Below are 10,000 nucleotides of genomic sequence, written 5' to 3'. Positions count from 1 at the left end.
ATTTCACTACTTGCCATGACGAGAAACTGCCGTATACGCACTGCTGAGGTATTTCTCTCTACCAGAGTATGAATATTGGCCAATTTTTTTCCAATGTTATCGTAGAAGTAAATATAATTATACGGAAACTTGAGAAGATTCAATAATAAAATCAACTCAAAGGATGCAGCCGTCCTATTATTATTATTATTATTATTATTATTAAAAGCGGGGCATAGTTGTCGAGTCGGTTATCCAGCAGCGTTTTTGGGTGGTCCTAATAGGTTAATCCCGAATAACAGCCACTCCCAAATTCAAGTAGCGATTAGGCCCAGAAGGTCTCAACGTCTCCAGGACAGATTTCGTCACCAACCTATCAGGACCACCCAAAACACTGCTGAATAACCGACTTGACAACTGTATACCGCCGCTTGCCATATATACCTTTGTAACCTGCATGCTATTATTATTATTATTATTATTATTATAGATATGGTACATAATTCAACTCCTATTATAATGAATAAATTCTCCGTGATTCCACTGTGAATCTGGACTAATAATTTTCAGTGAAAATACGCCCTTCCGCTCAGGATAAGAGTCCACGAACCGGTCAAGTATCTCCAAAATATTCTTCCGTCCCTAAGGAGAAACAGCAAGCTCGGGAAAACACACGCGTAAGGCACCGCGAACCGGAAAGAAAGAGTGATAATTAAAGCCCAAGAGGACCAACAAGAGGAAGAGAAAGTGAACAGCGAGTTCTTCTTCCCTCTCTGGACCAAGCACGCCTTCCCTCGCGCACGTGACCTTCTCAAAGGGAACTGCGTCTTTGAAAAGGATGCCTCGAATTTCGAAAGCCCTCCTGCGTGTGTTGCCAGGTCAGACAATTTCAGAAATGTGACTTTTCATGCCTCCTGTGGTCTTTATTTCTAACCCCATCGGCTCCCACCACCAAAAAAAAAAAAAAAATGTTTACTCTTCATTCCATCAAAATCAAAACTGACTGATATATCTTTTAAATATGTGGCATTACTGGGTTTAAAATTATATTTAAAGACGAGGTACAACGCAAGGAAGTGAGATTAAGAGAAAGCAGTAAAACAAAAAAATGTCTAATTCCTACCAGGCGCTTCGACCACGCAAAAAGGGAAATGAGCACTGGAACCTGACTTTAAAGGCACGTACTCGAAATTCTTCACTGAATAGTTTTCTTTTTCACTGAATAACATCTCGCTAATTTTGTGAAACTTTTTTTATCTCTCAGTAACTCGAATGATAGGTTATTCACTCTCAGCGTTTATTCTTTTTAACGTTCCCTAATCTTCAATGAGTTACAAATCAAAACCTCAGCCAATTGTTTAAGCTTATCACAACAAAAAGCCCAGTTCTCCAGAGGTTCCGGGATCCAGAAGCCTGAGCTGTATAAAAAATGTATTTTAAAAACGTCAGACTAAACTGAATTAACTTTCAAATACTTACCAAAATGACGTCAACCTTTCACCTGAAATAAATAAAAAAATGTATAGGAGCATCGTTTTCTGAAAATTTATTACTATCATTTACATACACAATATTATTTTCTACTTTCAGTTTTTCATGACATTTCATGCATTCACATAAATTGCAAAAATAATGATTTCAAATAAAGAAGCAGTATAATAAATCTTGGGTTTCATTTTCCTCTGTTTATTCTTGACTTTATGACATTTATTTTCTGTAAATAAATAGCTTTTCGGTATAAACATTTTCTAAATATTACTCAACATTATATATTTTGCGGAACTGAAAGTAACAAAGCACTGGAATAAAATAACATTTGTCCATTGAGGTATAAGTCGAGGTACTATATATTTGTTGGCACTGTATAAGGCTGGATGACAGAGATGCGGATTATCAATACCAGAGTTGTTTTAGCTGTTAAAGAGAGTGGACTGACCAACCTTAGCGGAGGTTTGCAGTCCCTGAGTGCCTTTCATTTTCCCGTGTTCTGGCAAAGGTTAGCGCAATTATTAATAATTGTATAGGATTTTCAATCAACCAGCGACTAATACAGCGAGAAAATGTATCAATCAACCGGCGCTAGTAGAGCGAGAAAATGTATTATGAGAAGTAATTGCTGATTACCCGTGCTCCCATTAACCTGCTGTAATTGATATGAATAAACACAATGAATTCGAGCGCTGGTGGTTATCAAGACAGCCTCGCTCATGAGTATTGCCGAGAGTCAGTTTATACCTGGCGGTCGCGTCGGGTAGTGTGGTTTACAAGACTCAAGGCGGTTTCTTTTGTGACCTGGAACACTTTTGTATGTTAATTCCAGTTGTACTGAATACAAGAGCAACGCTACTTTTGATACTGTGTTAAATGCAGGGAAATATCGTGGTATAGCTTCGTTTTATTATCAATTAGGAGTGTCTCCAATGGAGAAAAATTGAATCAATCCACTTGAATTACACAAATGGATGCGTTCAATTCATGAGTGAGAGGAAACAGTGGTATTTGCTTCAGTAACTATCTAGAAGTTCACAAACCAAATGCGTACAATCATTCTGAATTGATTTCTTCGACTTCATCAGTGATCAGAGCATGCCATGAATCTTGAATTAGTCTGTGGTTAATGAACCTAATCAAGTAACAGAAACAGATTCGTCTATAAGCAAGGACCCAGGAAAACTCACACGAACGAATTACAGTCAGATGAAATAGCGCAGGACGAAAGTAAGGAAGAATTATTGACGAGGGAGCTTTAACTAGATTAACCACTTGTTTATTGACAGGTGAGTCAACATACGCTCGTAAGTACGCACACATACATATATGCATGCTACGTGCTACATCAATCAAGATTATTCGAATAGGAATCGAGAGTGGCAAAGGCTTGAAATATTGCTCATTTGCGGAAAAGGGAACAACGATGCCATGGGTGTTGTTTGCACTGGCTAATGTTAATCAAACTTTTCATGGTAATAAAGAATTAACATTGTTAACACAAATAAACGTTTTTAACATGCTATTTCTCCGTTTTTATAAGTCTAGGTATTTCAGAACAGTTAATAATGAAATAAGCAATAGGAATACGTTGTAATGACAATCACCAGGTTGATCGTTGAAATATACCTCTGAACTTTAGCTTGCTATGCTCTGAACACTTACAGAATTAAACATGTGAAGACATCATACACAAACGCTATTGGCTTAAACCTGTAAATGAATAAATAAATGCAATTTTGTGCTTGTTTTTTTATCTGGTTTGTTTTTTAAAAATACTCCAACAGCTTAGAAGTCCCTTGACCATCAAATGAATCAGCCGTCTTTTGCAGATACAAACGTCAGTTACACAAACATGAACTCGAGGAAAAATCCTGTGTCGACCTCTGCAAAGTCTATGGATCGCATCGTCCTGAGCACTATTCAAGTCCATTCTTCGCTAACACCGGGCGAAAACACGGAAAACTTGGTTGGAAAAACTGGAAACCCCTCGGGTAAGAGTGACCTTCACCAGGGAACAGAGGAACAGGGAGGTTCGACCACGCAAAAACACCTCAAGATCCTCGACATCATTTTAAGGTTAACTCTGGCCATGGGGTTTTTGCCTTGGGGTAAAAACGGTGAAAGGGGGACGTGCAGACGAGCCGTGAAGGCTTGTCTTTCGTCGCTAGTGACGCTGACTATGTGTTTCACCTTTATTTGCATACATCAGGGTAAGTGTGGTAGCTGGAAGTCAGCTGTGATGAAATTAGTATTCGTCAGTACTCGAAAGTAAAATGCTACTCTAAACCAAAATCGAATTTGAAGACATGAAAATACCATTTTCCTATTTTTTTCAGAACGTATTTCTCTTGCATATTAAATTTTGTTTTTGTTTGTTTTGAGAGAACATTTTTGGTAATAATCATCCTTTTCTAAAATATAGAATTACTAATATCATTCACCCTTCATTATGCTTATGGTACATTTAGCTAAAAATATGAATTGGGAATTAATTGTTACAATTTATTTTTGACCATGATGCCAATTTCGGTATAGTTTTATAGGAATTAATTGGTAGTGGTGAAGGGTAGCAATCACAAGAGAAGCAGGAACACCTAAGTGTTAAAAACCTCTCATTTTCCCGACTCGAAAATGTCAATAGAATTCTGTCAAGCAACCTCTCTCTTTCAGGCTTTATAGCTTGGGATGCTTTAGTCAACTTCTCGTCGACTTACTGGCTCTGCGAGAAGTTGTTCGCCTTTTCCGTGACGATTCCTGGAATTTTTAATATCTTAGCTTTCTGGCGTAGCAGCGGAGAGTTTACCCTACTCCTCGATGGGTTCCGTAGAATTGCTGTTCACCGAGATTTTACGCCCAAAGCAGCGGTTTCAGAGTTTCTACTCTTCACTTGTATGAGCGGGGTCCAAGTTTGTTCCAATGCTATTTGGTATACTCCTTACATTTCCCAAATCCCTTTCCTCCTAAGAGTCCTTTTCTTAACGTCATATATGTGGCTGACCACAAGCGCCATCCTTCCTCCGTTATTTTACGCAGCTTTGGGATCCGTCTTAGCCAAAGCTTTCAGACACACCAACGAACTGTTGGCCCAGACGCTACGTAATAACAAAGGCAACGACGATTGCAGTATCAGAGCCATCAATCAGCAGTTGTCATCATTGCGAGAGCTTCACGGAAGGCTGGTTGCCCTGCTGTCTCTTCCGCTACTTGGGTTTTACATCTTCATGTTTTATATGTTCTCGAACTATCTCTTCTACTCGGTGGTCTCCGGTTTGGTACAAGACGAGACTGTCATCATCCCTGGGATTCTGGTGGTCGTCCTCCTCGGAATGATTTCAGTCACCGTCGTTGGATACACGGCTGATGACATCCAGGCAGAGGTGAGACATCTAAATTATGTATATCTGTGAAGGACACTGCTCGCCAGTTTCTAGATAGACATCTAAATTATGTACTTGTGAAGGACATTGCTTGCTAGTTTCTCGATTGATTTATTTAAACTGTATATTTGTGAAGCATACTGCTTGCCAGTTTCTATGATGAATTGAATATAGAATTTAGGCCAAAGGCCAAGCACTGGGATCTATAAAGTTATTCAGCGCTGAAACGGAAATCGACAGTACAAGGTTTGAAAGGTGCAACAGGAGGAAAACCTCGCAGTTGCACTGTGAATCAATTGTTAGGAGGGGGTGGAAAGTAAGATGCAAGAAAAGGAATATGAAAGGAGGTACAGTCAAAGGGACGAAAGTGGTTGCAGCTAGAGGCCGAAGGCACTCTGCAAAGAACCTTAAGTAATGCCTACAGTGCACCGCATGCGAGTTGCCAGTTTCTTGATAGAATTATTTAAATTATATATTTGTGAAGGACATTGCTTGCCAGTTTCTCGACAGATTTATTCAAAATGTCTAAAAAAAGATAAAATGCAAAATATTAAATTTTATTCTGATATGACGTAAATGTCATATCAGGAAGATAGGTGTACCCATGATTAATGACGCCCACTTTTCTTAATCACTTAAAGATTCTGTCAACATCTCCTAGTTCAAGATTATTAGTCTTTGTGTCTCATCAGATGGTATACGATGCATGGCGTCTTTCCTCCCAATTTTGGCTTAATAAAATTCAAAGGGGAAAAAATTTCCTGAGAAAATACTTTGAAACTGAGACTTCCTGAATCTAATCCTTGCCAGTTTTTATTAAGTAAGAAACTTGTATTGTGATTCCAAAGATTAATCTTACAGTTGTATAAAAAATTATTATCAGGTACTTTTTCCTCTCTCCATTCGCTTATTTCCAAAGGCATCAGCACCACTCAGAATTCTTCTCCAAGAGGAGCTGAGAAGTTCTCCAGGAGATGCACCCCACACTTGGAATGAGGATCCTTTGAAGGTAACGTACTTATGCTTTTACCTCTTTTATTATAAACACACGCACGCAAGCACACACACAGACACACACACACACACACACACACACACACACACACACATATATATATATATAATCAGTAAGCTACAAACGTCCTTTTATATCCAATCTGGCTCTACTCGGAAATAATATATTTTCATATATGTTACAAAGGGAATTTTTTAGTTGATAATAAGTTCGTCATCCCGTGGGCTCGAACCAACGAAGGACAAGAACTCAGGACTACAGTGGACGCCTTAATCCACACGGCCAGCAAGTGAGGTATAAGAGGATAAAAAGTCATAATATGGCTGCGTGCGACAAACGCACTACACGGTCAACATGGCAGAGGTGGGTGGATATTGTCTCTAAATACAAGCACCTGAGTTCGACGGGGATTTGTAGATGGGAGGCGATATCCACTTATACCTCACTTGCTAGCCGTGTGGATTGCTGTCCACTGGGTCCTGGAGTTCTTGTCCTTCGTTGGTTCGAGCCCACGGGATGACGAACTTATTATCAACTAAAAATTCCTTCGGTAACATATATGAAAAAATATGTTATTTCTGAGTGTAGAGCGAACTGATATTAAAGGACGTTTGTAGCTTACTGATTGTATATGAATCACGGTGATGTGATAAAAAGTCATATGAATATATATATATATATATATATATATATATATATATATATTATATATATATATGTTATATATATATATATATATATATATATATATATATATATATATATATATACATACATACATACATATATATATGTAGTAATAATAGTATAAGTTGCAGTAATAAATGCTTTCTGAATTAATTATAGTTTTTATATCATTACCTAATACAGCAGAAGCAGGGTTAACTTTTTCAACGAGCGAATAATTACTTACACAAGTTCAGTACCGTTATTTCCTTTTTTCTCTTCCATTTGAATCACTCTCCTTTGATTCACACTTATGTTTCAAATTACCAGCCACCGAGATTATCGCCCAATGAGGCACTATTCATCGACATATATATATATATATATATATATATATATATATATATATATATATATATATATATATATATATATATATATATATATATATATATATTTATAGATATATATATTCATATGTATATATATATTTTATATATATATATATATATATATATATATATATATATATATATATATATATATATATATATATATATATATATATATAATGTAAAAGACTGCAGATGTTGTGACAAATTCAACTAATATCTCGCTAAGATGCACACTAATATGCTCTCAAAAGGGATATTTCCCTAATTTTTCTTTGACTTTGGCAAAATATGGATAAATAAAATATATTACAGTCAGAGATAATCCACCGTGTACCTTTTTCGGAACCAGTAATGTTAAACAGCAACCGACTTTGATAATGACTTCCGTTGCCGAGAAGCCCTCATTTTACATGGTTACGTCGTAAGTGGCCTTTCACCAAACCTAACGGAGGCGCCGTGTAAAGCTTTAACTGACCGAAAAACGAAGACATGACGCCCTAACCTGACTATGAAAATGTGTCAAATAGGGCGAAACACCTCGTCTTGAAGAAGTTGTAATTTCTCTATAATTTCTCCCGTGATATCAATATCTCGGTAACTTCATTTCCGGCGGAAGTGGTACAGACAAAAAGTTGATGGAACTGAAATTACTATACAGAAGCTGCATATATGAAACTGAATATTAATAAAATCTTGATGGCGACAATCTTTGTAGAAAAATAAGTTTAGTAATATAAAAATTAGAAGTAAATCCAATAATTTTTTTCGGTGTTGCTGCTACATATCACAGGCCAATAAACAGGGTCAAAATAGAATGACAAATGATTCAATTACATGAAAGAAATAAAACCTGCTGCTCTGTTTCCAGATGTCCATCCACCAGATGTGCGAAGAACCTTTGCTTTTCAACGCATGTGGACTCCTTAACATCACTCGGTCATCCCTGCTAGTGGTGAGAGAGACACACACAGACAGAAGACAGAGAGACAGACAGACAGTAATATAAATGCCCACACAATGAAAATAAAACCTGGGACATCAGACAGCCCGGTCTCAAAATACTATGATCATCCACTAGGTCGAAGTATATGCACATGCATACACTCTTACAAATGCATGTAGACCTTTGTAATGCACGTACACGTATATATACAGAAGGGCACACAGAAACAAGCAATAAAGTTATTTTGTTTTGATTAGGTCTTTTGATATTTTTGCGTTGAGCGTCATGAATTACCCAAAAACATTTTAACCAAAGAATCTCTTAAGTCCTCCTTCCCTACCATAATTTCGGCCCATTTCCTTAGGTAATGTTTCAAGCTTTAAATAATTCATTTTATATTTAATACAGAGTATTTCTACGGATTTCAAATTTTGTGTAAATTCATCTTTTGGAACGCATGTGCTATCAGTGGATAAAACTTTCAGACAACACAAACGTTTTCTTTTGTATAATGATACAGAATATGCATTTTTAATAATACCAAGCTACAACCCAAATTTTACAATTATTGCACTACATGGAATTCGCATATCTCAAGACGCAGCACAATTGTCTCGGAATTCAGGTTCAAGAAAGACTTGTTAACGTAGTCTGGAAACGTCCCTCATATTCTTTAATACGTTGGATAAATTTAATGTAAAGACTTTACGTCTGATCTGAAAGATTATGGTTTTGGAGAAAGAAGTCACAGTTCTATAACTGTAAAATATACTTAAAAATACAGCTACACAGAGAGCTTTCGTGAACCTGTACGATTCACCTTTTCGATAGACTGAAAAGGGAAATCATAGATTCATTTCTAAATATATTTGTACATTCCATAACCGTAGATTTGTTTCTCCATTTTAAGACTCGTGCTATTTATGAGTATTTTTTTAATGACTGTGGATTTATAATTTTATGAATAACACTTGCCTCTTCAACTTCCAGATGATAAATGCCGCTACGTCTTACCTGATGATCTTCCTTCAGTTTCACCTCCTGGAAAAACCAGTGGAATAAAATGTTCGTCTTTGGGCTCGGGAGGCCTTTCCCCGTTAAGCCTTTTCTGCATTATAATTTTTTCACCACACTGGACGATCATCCATCATGGAAAAAAGTGACTTTTATATTTTTACTTCATGACTTTCATTTGCCGATGCAGCCATCGCCTGTCTCCCGTTCGTGTTTAATCAACAGCTTTGATATGCAGCTTGAAATGCAACGTTATCTGAAACCGATTGGATGCAGAATGTCCTTATAACCATTAATGGAAACTTGATTTTAAAGGCAAAGTGTTAATTGCGAGTTTCAGATAGACATTGCGGCTTCAGTTGCGACGAAACAGGCGTATCTTAAAATGCATTCATTCGCTACCATAAAAATATCTTCAAGAATATTTATTTTGTGAGGCATGTCAAAGCTAGGAGAAATAAAGTAGTTCAAAGTGGCAAGCAACTTTAACTTCCTTGTTCGTTTTTTTTTTTCTTGAATTCTTTCCTTCTACTGAAACTGACATACAAGGGCAGGCAAGCAGCACCCATACACACACTCGAGGGACATGCTTTATTTAAAGGCGCTAGAGGGAACGAGTTTGAAACTTCCACGTGAATTATACACAGAAACAAAAGCAAACACGGCCATAGCACCATATGCATTCAGGAACATAACCCGCGTTAGAGTACTTTTGCGGATTTTTTTTTCTCTTGCCTTTTGCGTTTCATTCATTTTTAGTTTTTTGTAAAAGAAAACTATTGTGCCAACTCTGTCTGTCCGTCAGCACTTTATTCGGTCCGCACTTTTTTCTGTCCGCCCTCAGATCTTAAAAACTACTGAGGCTAGAGGCCTGCGAATTGGTATGTTGATCTTCCACTCTCCAGTCATCAAACATACCAAATTGCAGCCATGTAGCCTCAGTAGTTTTTATTTTATTTAAAGTTAAAGTTACCCATAATCGTGCGTCTGGCAACGATATAGACCAGGTCACTACCGGGACGTGGTTAAAGTTTCATGGGCCGCGACTCATACAGCAATGTACCGAGATCATCGAAAGATATCTATTTTCGGTGGCCTTAATTATACGCTGTAGAGGCTG

General features: G+C 37.1%; 1 long non-coding RNA gene across 1 annotated transcript in view; it reads right to left on the bottom strand.

Moving 5' to 3' along the window:
- The window catches only part of LOC136837469 (uncharacterized), a 221,144-nt gene that overhangs the window by 49,237 nt on the left and 161,907 nt on the right, over positions 1 to 10,000 (bottom strand). The window contains exon 5 of the long non-coding RNA XR_010852700.1: positions 1,459 to 1,480. This is a non-coding gene — a long non-coding RNA (uncharacterized lncRNA). The remainder of the gene's footprint in view (positions 1 to 1,458; positions 1,481 to 10,000) is intronic.

This window comes from Macrobrachium rosenbergii, chromosome 59 (assembly GCF_040412425.1).
Source record: "Macrobrachium rosenbergii isolate ZJJX-2024 chromosome 59, ASM4041242v1, whole genome shotgun sequence".
Classification (NCBI taxonomy): domain Eukaryota; kingdom Metazoa; phylum Arthropoda; class Malacostraca; order Decapoda; family Palaemonidae; genus Macrobrachium; species Macrobrachium rosenbergii.
The sequence above is the reverse complement of the archived record's forward strand: the minus strand, read 5'-3'. Positions and strand labels throughout refer to the sequence as shown.